This window comes from Fundulus heteroclitus, chromosome 5 (genome assembly GCF_011125445.2).
Source record: "Fundulus heteroclitus isolate FHET01 chromosome 5, MU-UCD_Fhet_4.1, whole genome shotgun sequence".
NCBI lineage: Eukaryota > Metazoa > Chordata > Actinopteri > Cyprinodontiformes > Fundulidae > Fundulus > Fundulus heteroclitus.
The window spans coordinates 1203089-1215627 of record NC_046365.1 but is presented as its reverse complement, the minus strand read 5'-3'; positions in this window follow the sequence as shown (position 1 = coordinate 1215627).

Below are 12539 nucleotides of genomic sequence, written 5' to 3'. Positions count from 1 at the left end.
AAAGACGAGGTGGAGGAGAAGGAGAAGGACAAGGAGGAAGAGGAGGAAGAGGAATCAACAGAGGAGGAATTTACGGAAGAGGAAGAGATGGAGGCCATGCTGGAGGTAGAGGAAGAGGAAGAGTAAGACAAGAACGTGCTCAAAGAGGACCGAATCTGACAAATGAGATCCGCGCAACACTGGTTGAACACGTTGTCAACCACGGCCTGACGCTGAGGGAGGATGGACTGCGAGTACAGCCAAATCTAAGCCGATACACAGTGGCAAGTGTAATAAGAACATTTCGACTGGAAAATAGGTATTGTAAAAATATCATCATATCAAAAACATCTGCACGGTTTCAGCAACTGCTTACAGTACTGTATTCTATGCACTATCAGCACTTCTGTTACCTTTTCCTGTGAATTTACTGTACTATTGTCTAGTACTGTTTTTTTCTACATAGGATTGAGGGTCAGGAACGACGAGGGGGAAGGCCTTCTATGTTCACAGAACAGCAAGAGAGGGAGATAGTAAACATGGTTTTGGCCAACAATGCTATAACCCTCAATCAGCTCCAAGCTAACATTGTCAATAACCACGTCGGTTTCAACAATATCCATCAGGTCTCAACATCAACACTGGCACGCATCCTAATAAATTATCGAGTGCCTTTCGAGCGCAATTCCGAAAGGGTAAAACGACTGCAGCATGATTATGCAGAGGTATGTATTCACCTAAGCGTTGTGATCTTGCATACTGTCTCATAATCTTTTACTGTACTGTAATATGTATACTAGATCTACACTGAACACAATTTTGCCTGACACTGTTCTTCAGAGAGTTTTACAAATGGATGGAGAGGAGAACTAGCATGAGTTATATTTACGTAGATGAGGCTGGGTTCAACCTGTCGAGAACACGAAGGAGGGGAAGAAACATCATTAGCCACAGGGCTATAGTCAATGTCCCAGGGCAACGTGGGGGTAATATAACACTCTGTGCAGCCATTACACAGAATGGGGTCCTCCACCGCCATGCCCATCTGGGCCCTTACAACACAGCACTCATACTTACATTCTTGGACCAATTGCACAACATAACAGCAGCAAATCAAATCGATCATATGCAATACATTGTTGTCTGGGAAAATGTGTCTTTCCACCGCTCTGCTCTGGTTCAGAACTGGTTTCAGCAACATCCGCATTTCACCGTCCTATATCTTCCACCATACTCTCCATTTCTCAACCCTATAGAAGAGTTTTTCTCGGCATGGCGGTGGAAGGTATATGATCTCTGTCTCCAGGCTGAGGTACCCTTCATCCAAGCCATGGAGGATGCCTGTGACCAGTTGGAGGTAGCAGCAATGCAAGGATGGATTCGTCATTCAAGACGTTTCTTTCCAAGGTGTCTTGCTAATGACAACATTGCCTGCGATGTTGATGAAATTCTCTGGCCAGATCCAGCTAGGCGAAGAGACAATGTCTAGTTTTTGTTTTGCTTTGTTTTTTACAGTAAACTTACAGTACAATACGTAAAGTGACATTTTGTTACAGTATTATGAATCTCCATGTCAACATTTTGGGCGTGTTGAGAAATAAATGAGTTTCTTCAGTCTGCATCATTGGTCTTGTGTAGTGTTTGGTGAATTAACATTATATTTGTACTTTGTTGATGGTAGCCAACTCTAATCATAGGGAAGTAGAAGTGCTAAAAGTGTTTTAGGTTTATCACAGCAGAGTGTAACTCGTGCAAACAGAGTATAGTAATGTGAAACGTTTGTGTTTCATATGGTAACAAAGTGTGGTTTTTAAACAGAAGTGTATAGTTTTTACAAGAGTGTTTAACTATGCAAAGGATCTGTAGTGTTTTGCTAATTGGGTGTGTGGTTGTGCTAATTGTGTGCAGTGTTTTGAAAACACGGGCCCTGTTTTGACAATCGTGCTTAAAGCAATCCAAAAAAACTGTAAATCTAGGATAGTTTTAAAGGCTACGCTAAGGTTATCACATTCTGTGTCAACATGAATGGTAAAATCACCCACTATAATAACCTTGTCAGTGTTTATCACCAAGTCAGATAAGAAGTCTGACAACTGATCCAAAAACTGAGAGTAAGGGCCTGGTGGACGATACAAAAAACAAACAGAAGAGGTTTTATTGCTTTGCAGTTTGGATGAGGGAAACTGAGGGTTAAATGTTCAAAAGAACTGTAGTTATTCTGATCAAATGAATGTTGTGTGTTTAATGGCAAAAAGGAAGCCTTTCTCAGAGATTAAGAGGGCAGAGAATTCTCAAAGTATCTAACATATTCTACCTCCTGTGTGTGTGTGTGTGTGTGTGTGTGTGTGTGTGTGTGTGTGTGTGTGTGTGTGTGTGTGTGTGTGTGTGGTGGCGGCAGGTGTAGAGGGGGGGCTCTAAAAGACTGCGTTGTCCCGGGCCCTAGCAAAGCTGTCAGCTGGCCTGCGCACGACTATGAAGGGTGAAATGTCCAGAGAGTGAGCGCGAGTGCCAAGCTCACAGTATGCGCACAGTACGACTGAATATGTGGGAGCCTTTAGGCAGCTCGTGCCCGGAGTACGCGCTAGCAACAATAAACCTAGTTAGTTCATTTAATAAAAAAGTTATGTTTGTTTTGCCCATGTAGTCCAACTACTCTGTCCTCCCGACAGAGATGGATAGCTCTCTCTCTCTCAGGAGAGCTGTGTACTTGAAGGGGCGGAGTGATATTACACGCTTGGGAAGAATATTTAGTGCACCTTTTAATCCTGTGTGCCTTATGTGTGGACAAAGACGCACAAAGACATGCTAATTCAATAATCTGGTGCACCTTAGGGTCTTAAAATGACAGTATGTTGATTAATGGTATTTTTGTGGAACTAAAAAGAAGCTTTCACGCCCATTGTTGTTAGCTACATGACGCGGATATATATTTTTAACATAACTTCAGCTTGTCAATCGTCCATCCCTTTAAAGCTTCCTGCCACCATCTGAAGTTACCAATTCTAATCTAATTATTTCCAGAGAAATAATTACATTGATTAAAAATCAAGTGGCAAATATGAGTTCATCACATACCAATTTTAATTCTAAATTAGTTTAAAGCTAATTTGATCTCATTCCAAATACTTTAAGATGAGCAATACTGAACCTTAATATTCTTAAATAATTTTTATGTTGATGGTTTTCAACCATTTTAAATTATCCTTTTTTTCTTCTTGTGTCTACATAGTCCATTAGTTTCCCACCTATTCATTCTGCAACACTTACTGAAACTGCACGAACAGAAAATTACCACAATTACACCTACCCCTTCACTACACGGAATTCCAACAACTTCTTTTCCACCTCATCAAGATAAATCAATATCACAAACTTGTCAATACACTGACCTGAAACTGCACTGGGTTTTTAGAGTCTTTCCCGCATGTGAAGCAATGAAATTACCGTAAGCAATGACACAGCTGTGGTGTCTAGCGAGGACGAGTAGACAAGTATGAGGTTAGGTTTTGATAAATGTAGAAAAAGTGGGGAGTCATTTTAAGTTTAATTCAGTCAGAGTTTTGGAAGTAAAATTCTGTCATTTCCATTCATTCAATAAAGAAAATAGCTCACTCCTTTTATCTCTGGCACTTTAAGAATGAAAAATACATAAATACTAGAAGAAAATTAAATTTCTGAGATTTATAAGCAAGACAAAGAAAAAATGAAGCTCCAAACACACCCCCACACTCAGAAAGGAAAGGCAATCAACACTGGTATGTCAGTACTGAATGGTTGTCCAGGAAACAGTTTACAGTTGTAAAAGGACAAGAAGGATACACTCCATGTTTGAGAGAGAGAGCGAGATCAGCAGAATTTATCTAGCAAATACACAACAAATAAAGAATCAATAAAAAACTAAATAAAACTTTGAAGCTGCAGTGGGACACAACAATGTGTATTTTTTATTTAATCAAATTTGTTCAAAAGGCAGATTAGGCAAAAATAACACTTGTTTTTGCAACTCCGAAAAAAATTCTTAAATAAGTTTACACTCATTTTGTTTAATTAAATGTAAAACAATATTTCTGAAATCATACACTTTATTCATTTACAATCATTTTGTTGTTAAGATAATTAACTACTGGGTTTCTAAAAAAAAAGACTGCATTCCCTACCCTTGCAGTCCTTCAAACAATATGTATTTAATTTGCAAAAGCATATAATAGTACAGGACTGTGGGCGACTGTGGCTTGATGGTTTGAGTAGTCGTATGGCAATTAGAAGGTTGTGGGTTTGATTCCAGCTTCCCCTTGCCATATGTTGATGTTCCCCTGGGCAAGGCATTTAACCCCAAGTTGTCTACCGAGCTGCGTCTCGGTGTATAAATGTGTGCACGTTAGTGAGAGCGATTTGGTGAATGTAGCAATATAAGTTCAATCAGTTTACCATGATGAAGTGAGTCCAACAATGTTTTCTACATGAAAAGTAGAAGAGCAAAGGTAATTTGTGAAACTCATCAAGATCAAGGAAACACATTTGTTTGTAATTTATGATCTATCTTCAATTTTAATTGTTCTCACAAAGAGCCTAAGCCGCACTGCTATTCTAAAGAGAGTGGGAGCACAAGAGAAAAAAAACTGGATGCAGTAAGGACAACATGTTTCTGGCTGTCTGCTAAATTTCCATGGTCCCTTAAGCCAACAGCAACTCACCAAACTGTGACCAAACAATCTTGTTAGCTTCTACCACAACCTCTTTCCCTTTCACACTCACACAGAAAGTGGTTGCCTTTTCCCTGCAACATATTCTGCTCAACCATAATGATAGGATTATTTACTTTACACACTATTTATAATAAACACCTCTATTAGGTTATTTTATTTCAGTTCAGCTTATTTATATACAGCAGTACCAATTTGAAACTGAAGAATGTTGCAATAGAAAAAAGCAAACAGGTTTTATCCTATCAAGTTGTTACTCCTATTCAAGTTGTTTCTTTCAAAATATTCCTAGTCTTGTTTTTAATATGAGTAAAGTAACTGAAAAACCATTTGCACTTTACTTGTCAAAATACATGTATATTGGTATATTTAAGCCTAACTTGAATAGAGACCGTATTTTCATCTCCAGAAACACGATTTAAGCACTTTTTGGTAATTTTATTTATCTTGCTGGTATAGGGACAAACCAAATTAATATATCAGTAACTGATGAGTACATTTTAGTTTATACAACAATTACTGTTAAAATTTAAATGTTTACTTCTTTTTTTCTGTGTTTAAAATAGATATAAAATGATCAACCATTAACCAATAAAAACAGACGCTGAGGGAAAGAGACTATTTCAAAGAAGAAGGAAAACTTTATGGGACTAATAGCACTTTTTTTCTGTTTTTTTTTGTAGCACTCATGGCTCTTTTTTAGAAAGTAGGCTGACAGGAAAGGGGGTTTGAGAGAGGGGTGAAAACATGCAGGAAAGGACCACAGGCCAGAATTAAAACTCAGGGTGAGCAGTGTCAAGGACACTGGGGTAGTGAGGAGGTAGTGAGCATGGGTCATGCTCACTACCCCTGCGCCATCGGATCACGCCCTAATAGCTCTTTATTTAGTGAGAGCCCTGTGCTTGTGCTTGGCGGGCCGCTGCCAGCTTTTTCACATCCGGACACTAGGAAGTCAGTTTTAGCCTGAGTGGGCCAGAGCTAACCAGGTTAAGCCGGTTCCGATATTACATCTGCATGTGGAGAGCTTGGCTGAATCCATGCTCCATGAGATACAATGTGAGGAAAGCACGGGGTAAAAGACAGACCCTCTCCCACAGCGGGGGAAAATGCTGATCTTGTGTTACCCACATCGCACGCCAACGGGAGGTCTAGAATGTGACTTTTGCTTCCCTGTCATTCTGGATATCAATGAGGCTCTCCTGGATTTTGGGCTCACAGTTTGCAGCATCTGCTTGTCCTGGCTCCATCACCCAGTCAGGACATCTAACTGCTCCACGTCCCTGAAGCGAATTGTTATGTCGGCCTTGACTACCTTCAAGTGGTCGGTGTAGAGCAGCAAGTAGAGATCTGTCAGCTTATCCAACACCAGGGCAAGTAGAGTACAAATTATTATATTGTGCCGTAGACATAGCCTATTGTATTTTACCGTGAGCAGAGATGGGATGTAGTCTAAAGGCCTGTTCATACTCTGAAAGAAGAAAGACATTTTTAAATCTTCTCAAGGTATTTCTCGAGATAAATTTTCTCCCGTGGGATTCCCCCACATGGCACGTGCTTCGATTGCTCGCTGGTCCAAGAGTTTCTGAATCAAACTTTCCCTGTATTTCTATGCAGGAGGTTGCTGACTTTTAAACTACTTGAATTCAATTTCGATCCTATTGGAAGCCACTATCTCCCAGTGATCGTCACGAACTGCGCTGTTGTTTTGGCCAAACAAAGTGTCTAAAAGCCCCAGAGACTTTGTGTTTTTTTCCTTTTTTTTCTTGGGAACTACGGACCCACAGATGAGCCAGGACACAAGTAAAGAAGGATTCCCCTTTTATTTCTATTTTTCACCCATAAGGTGATATATTTTGTGCCTGGGCAGAACCTATTAGGAAATAGTGTTAATGCTTCGTTACTCTGAAAGGGAGTTTGTTCAACTGTGCTGGATATTTCTGATGTGTGGGCATGCAGTTCATAAGTGATTTTGGCTGTGTTGTTTTGGGTTGATGATGAACTGGCTCTGCCGAGAGCTGATTTTCTCTTCTCTTCTTAATTTTTCCTTCTTTTGTTCATGTTCGGTTTCCCGCATTTTCCTTTGAAAATCATTTGTTCTGAAGCGAGACCGCCTTACGATCAAAAGTCCACCCAAACAAGGCAGGCGCGTCAGATACGTCATTAGGGCCGCCCCTTCACGTACCACGCGTGGCGGGACGGTGTAGATCTAAACAGTTAACTTAGCTTGTTGCGGAGCGCAGAGGCGTTCCTCATCAGCCTTTCAGGTCTGTTTTTGGTACTCCAGTTGTGCTATCTAAAAGCTACTATGTCTTTCAATGCTGCTATGTCAAAGTGCCGACTTCTTAAACAACTGTGAATTGATTTAAGCAGTACTACCTTCCATTAATCGTTAATTATTTTCATTTATCTTCTTGTTCTTTGAGTAGCAAGTAGTGTTTCCTAGTGTTTTTATTAAGTAGAATAATTGCTGTACCAGGGAATTATTAATTTAATAAATAACTGTAAATGGCTACTACATGGTAAAATTCTCCTTCTTGTTCATGGGTTTAACAGTGACACTTAGTGGTTAATTTATGCATTTATTTTGAAGAACGGTAGATTTCTTCTTTGTGTGTTTTGTTATATGCTGCACTTTCTGTTCTTACTAAGCACAACGAGACAGCGTTCGATCCTGTCTCATCTTGTTGAGGAAAATTGTTAAGATCGTGGCCTTGGAAAGCAGAAATGAGGTATGAATATATGCAATTGTGATTTATGATAAGAAATGTCATTAATTTATATAAGAAGCAGTAGAATGTCAGGTTTGTTTAAAAAAAATTGTATTCTGATAATTGTCTACAAGAGTTAAGCATGTCCAACAATTGTGTATCTTTGTATTTCATGCTACAGTTTTCACGGTGTCTATGTCAAGAAAAGTAAAGATTAAATTACACCCGTTTGGAACTCCCTGCGTCTGGCTGTTAATTCCAAAAGGCCGCTACAATAACGTGTGAAATAGTAATTGTCTGTGTTTATTTTGGTCCAGAAGTTGAATTGTCTGTGAGAGCGAAAGAAGTACCTCTTTTTGAGTTAACAACTGAATTAACTGAGACATTTTCATTGGTTTGTGACAAAGAAGTAAGGATTAAAACTCCAGTTGCAATTATAATTTGAGTTATCAACGTTTGCTGGATAAGTCTAATCAGTCAACAACCGGTCAGATCACACTTTTCCAGCATAAATAAAGTTCATATCAGCTAATTAATAAATGCGTTGTTAGTGTTAATCATTACTGGCTCACAGTCCTTGGATCACAACCATTTGAATTATATTTGTTATAGCTACCATTTGAGTTTGAATGATCTATTATTAAATTATAATAGCAAAGTATAATTAATAATAATATTCATAATCAAACAGGTTTCTGTAATAACAGGTTATTTCTTCATACACCACGCTTACTGCAGACCTCATGTGCTGTAAGGGAATCCCCCATGGGAATTCCTTTAGCAGAGATGGCAATTTTGTGTTGATTCAGGAAGAGGACGAGAATAACATGTTTGAAGTAGTGAAGGAGGAACATTTACTGATATTATGTGTGATTGTAGAGGAGATAGAAATAAAAAGGCAATCGAGGTGGCATGTCCGATTCTAACCAATCACACATTTCTTCTTGCAGAAAATTAACAGACCTTAATTCAGAATCCTACCTTTGCTACCTATGGAAAGTGAATTAATTGTCACCTGCCCAGGTTTTGTTGGTAAAGTTCCAGTTTTGCAAGGAAGCTGCAGATGGTGGCCTTGGAGTGGGCCAGGGTCACCCCATCTCCCTGGAGCTTCAATGTGACCTCGTTCATTTTCCAGAAGACGTCAGAGAGATAAAAAATGTCATGGCGACAGGACCACAGCTGGGCCTTCAAGGATGTGTTGGCCTGGATAAGAAATTTAGACTGAAGGGAAAAGCTTGCACAGCCAGGCCAAGCAGTTGCCCCTTGACAGCCAGCTCTGTGTGGAGCAGCAGGTACTTAAATGCCTCATCATTTTCCCCACACAGCTGTCTGAAGAGCCGGTCATTCGGCGCATGTGCTTTTATTTTGTTGATCGCCTTGACCACAACATCCAGGGACTGATGGAGTGACGAGGACAATTTTGTGGCCACCAAGTTGTGGCGGTGCAGCACGCAGTGCACTGTTAACACATGGGGGCTTTCTGTTTCAGCAAGGTGGCGAATACCCAGGACCGCAGGAACTTAGTTAGGGTGATGGCGAACATGGTTTCCCCGTCACATGTCTGTGGTCAGGTTATTCCCGAAAAGGAAATCCTCCATCCTTTTTCAAGATGTTTTTTTGACAGACACTCCTGTAACAGCAACGGTTTTAGTGCCTCGTTAGAGAAACATGCTTGCATAGCAAGCACATCAGCAGATGTATGTTCGTGGGTGATGGAATAAACCATAATTTATGTCATTTGCATTGTACTGCATTTCTTCTTGTTTTCCGCCATGTTTGATTGTAATGTGTGTGAATAAACATGATTACATTATCGTGCTTGTCTACCTTTCTTTGGTTCTTTAAGTTTTAGTGCACAAAGATGAGGTGACAGCTGTCAAAAGTAGTGTTTGTGTTTCCCAGGTTGCACTGCTGCTGTGGTGGAGTTGTTTGCCCGTTACTAAGGAGACAGTTCCTGCTCGGGTTGTCCGATTGTGATCAGGGAGTAGAGGGAAGAACGCCGGGGTTTACTCACTTTTACCCAGCAGTGGAAACAGCAGACTCGGGTTATTGGTCTCAGACAAAAGCTTTATTTTTAGTTGGGAAACCATGACAGTTTAAAATGTAGAGTTCAAATGAACTTTGTACAAGTCAAATTGTGCCCCCCCTCCACCAGCCCTCATGTGTCCAGAGCCCCCAAAATGGTTATAATTCCCCCCAGGGCGCAGTACCGCCCCAGTTGTGAAACCATACTTTAGAGTCTTTTCTCTTTAGTATGAAAGAGAACACTAGTCAAAAATCTATCACTACTAATGCTTACTTGGATTTTCATGCCTTTGAGTGAAATATGTATTTGATCCCTTCATTGTCAGATAAATCTTTAAAACAAATGGCCCATAGCTTTATACCAGGGGTCACCAACATGGTGCCCACAGGCACCAAGTAGCCCCCGAGAACCATATGTGGACCCCACAAGCCTGTTCTAAAAAAGCAAATCCACCAGTGTGCTACATCTAAAACCTTATTTTTTTATTACTCTTCCTGTTTATTCACAGTTGCATTTATATTGATTTAAAAATTACAATATCTATAACTAAGCATGAAGAATTTGTTTATTTTACACAAAGTTAAGGTGAACTTTGACTCTTGTAGTTCAAAGGTCAGTACTGGTAGCCTTCGTATGACACAACACAAATGAAGTAGTTCTCAGTTTCAAAAAGGTTGGTGACCCCTGCTATATACAAAAACATTCAGTGGGGGGCACAGCTAACCAAAAAGTTAACTTTCCAAACTCATATTCCGCACACAAAAATTTTAGCCTTGCAGCCGTTAAACCGAAGATTAATAAGGGAAAATTGAGGAAGCTAACGCTAGCTGCTAACAAACAGCGGCCACTCTGTGTCACACGTCTTCAGACAAAAGGTGTGGCACATACACATACACACTTGTTTGAAGGGATATCTGTTTTAGTTAAGAATAAATTACTTTCAAACATTAACACAGTAGTGGAACCTTATGAGAAGAATATTCTATCCTTTTGTGCTGAGCACGCCTGCTGACAGGGGAGGACAAATGGGTCAATTGTCCCAGGCCCAGGACAGGGGGGGCAAAACTGACACTCTGACCATTAAAGTACAGGCAGAAGTAATTTTTCAGAAAATGTTTGTGTGAAACATATTTAATATTAGAGTAACTAAAAAAGTTATATATATATGTATATATATATATATATATATATTTCTGCATAAGGTATATGTAATATGTTTTCTGTAAATAAGGAGCCATTAGAACTCCCCCCACCCCAACATAAAATGGTTTGACCATTAGGATAACGGCTGGCTGCAGCTTTGAAAGTTCGTCCTGCTGCACAGTAAGAATCACCGGTGCACAGAAAAGAAAAGAGAAGAGAAAAAGAGAAGATGACATGAAAGGCTTGAGGTATTTTATAAGTAAATCTTTTTTTTAAATTGAGGAAGAGTCAGGAACAGGTCTAGGAATGGAATTGCAGAGGAATGATGCCCATCCAGAGCCTGGTATAGCATCCGTTGGCTAGTCTAAGGGGAGGCATCTTTTCTTTTACAGAAATACTTGAGATTAGCGCCAAATGAGCAGAAAGCAAAGTGATGCAGAGGTCCAGTCTGAAAGACAGAGCGGAGCAGGAGAGCCAGCTGAGGTGGGGAGCTTGGTGGACAGAGAGAAAGGAGGACAACGTAGCAACATGTGGCTTTGGGGGGGGGGGGGGGGGGGGTGGGAGAGACAGTGTGTGTTTGAGGAGGAGGCAGAAAGAGCCATCCCTACCGATAACAGAGAAGTGCAAGTGGAGGGGCTTACCGCCCGATCGAAGAGTCTGAGCATAGTGGCTCAGAGACGGACCACCCCGCTAATTTCAATGATCCCGCGTTGTGGCCAACAAAAATGACTTTGATTCTGATTGAGTGAATGTTGTGTGTTTAATGGCAAAAAGGAAGCCTTTCTTAGAGATGGCAAATGAACTGCCATCAGATTCAGAGGGTCTGACCACATTTATGAAGTGAAGTCATCTAAGACTTGTTTGGAGGACAAAAAAATATTTCTGTAAACAGCAGGTCATTGAATAAAATAAAAGGCATATGAGATTGAAGTATACAGTTAAGTTGACATTTTTGCAGGTGTAGAGGGGGGGGCCCAAAAAGACTTTGTTGTCGTGGGCTCTAGCAAAGCTGTCAGCTGGCCTGGTGCTGAGACAGAAGCATTAAGAAAAAATGTTGTGTGTGAGTTGTGAAGCCACTCCAGTGCTCCCACTTATTGTGGAAAAACAACCAACAAGTTCTATCTCTTCTATCTTGTAAACAGTATAAATGAACAACCTCAAAATAGGTGATAATGGGCGAACATGGCAACATTGCTGGAAGCCTGGAACAAAGTGCTGAGCATTTCTGGAGGTCACTTTCCCCCTTGATCTTTATTTTTTAATAAAATAAATCATGACGTTTAGGGATTGTTATTGTTGTAACAGATTTGTACCGGTGTTTTGTACAGAAGTGTTGGGAAAAAAACATAGACCCGCTGAGCCAGGCAGCCAGAAGCTCAGCTCCCAGTCCAGGCTCCTTTCACCTCATGCAGTGCCAGTGACAAACCCAGAAAGCATGGTTACACTAGCAATTAAAGGGATTAGAGTCACACAGTAGTACACTGTTTACACACACACAAAAAAAATGCTGATACCGGCCGGTGTTTCTGTTTTTGAGAAGTGGGTGCAGACATTGCAACCTGACTACATACATTATTACAACAAGAAAGGTTAGGCTCTTACTGTTGTAGAGAAGTCTGTGTGTATGTGTATTGTAAGCCAGGACAGTGACGCAATGAAGGATGTATATATTGTTGTGAATTTTATCGTGTTATCATTAGTGAAACCCAATAATGTGGACGATAACAAGCCCATTTACAATTTCTAAACTTAGTGATGTGTTGAACCACAACCGGACTTTCGCTCAGTTTTTACTGAAGTTCAACTGCGAGCCACCAGATTTGACAAAAACACCTGCATAGGTGTCGAAATGTCCAGTTGCCTCTGATTTAAGCATACTTGTTGCGTTAACCTGAATAATTGAGAATTCGCACAGGCATGCAATCATTATCTTATAGGTTTGTTGGCTGTCACCTAGCAGTTCAAAGCTTAACTGTCTCC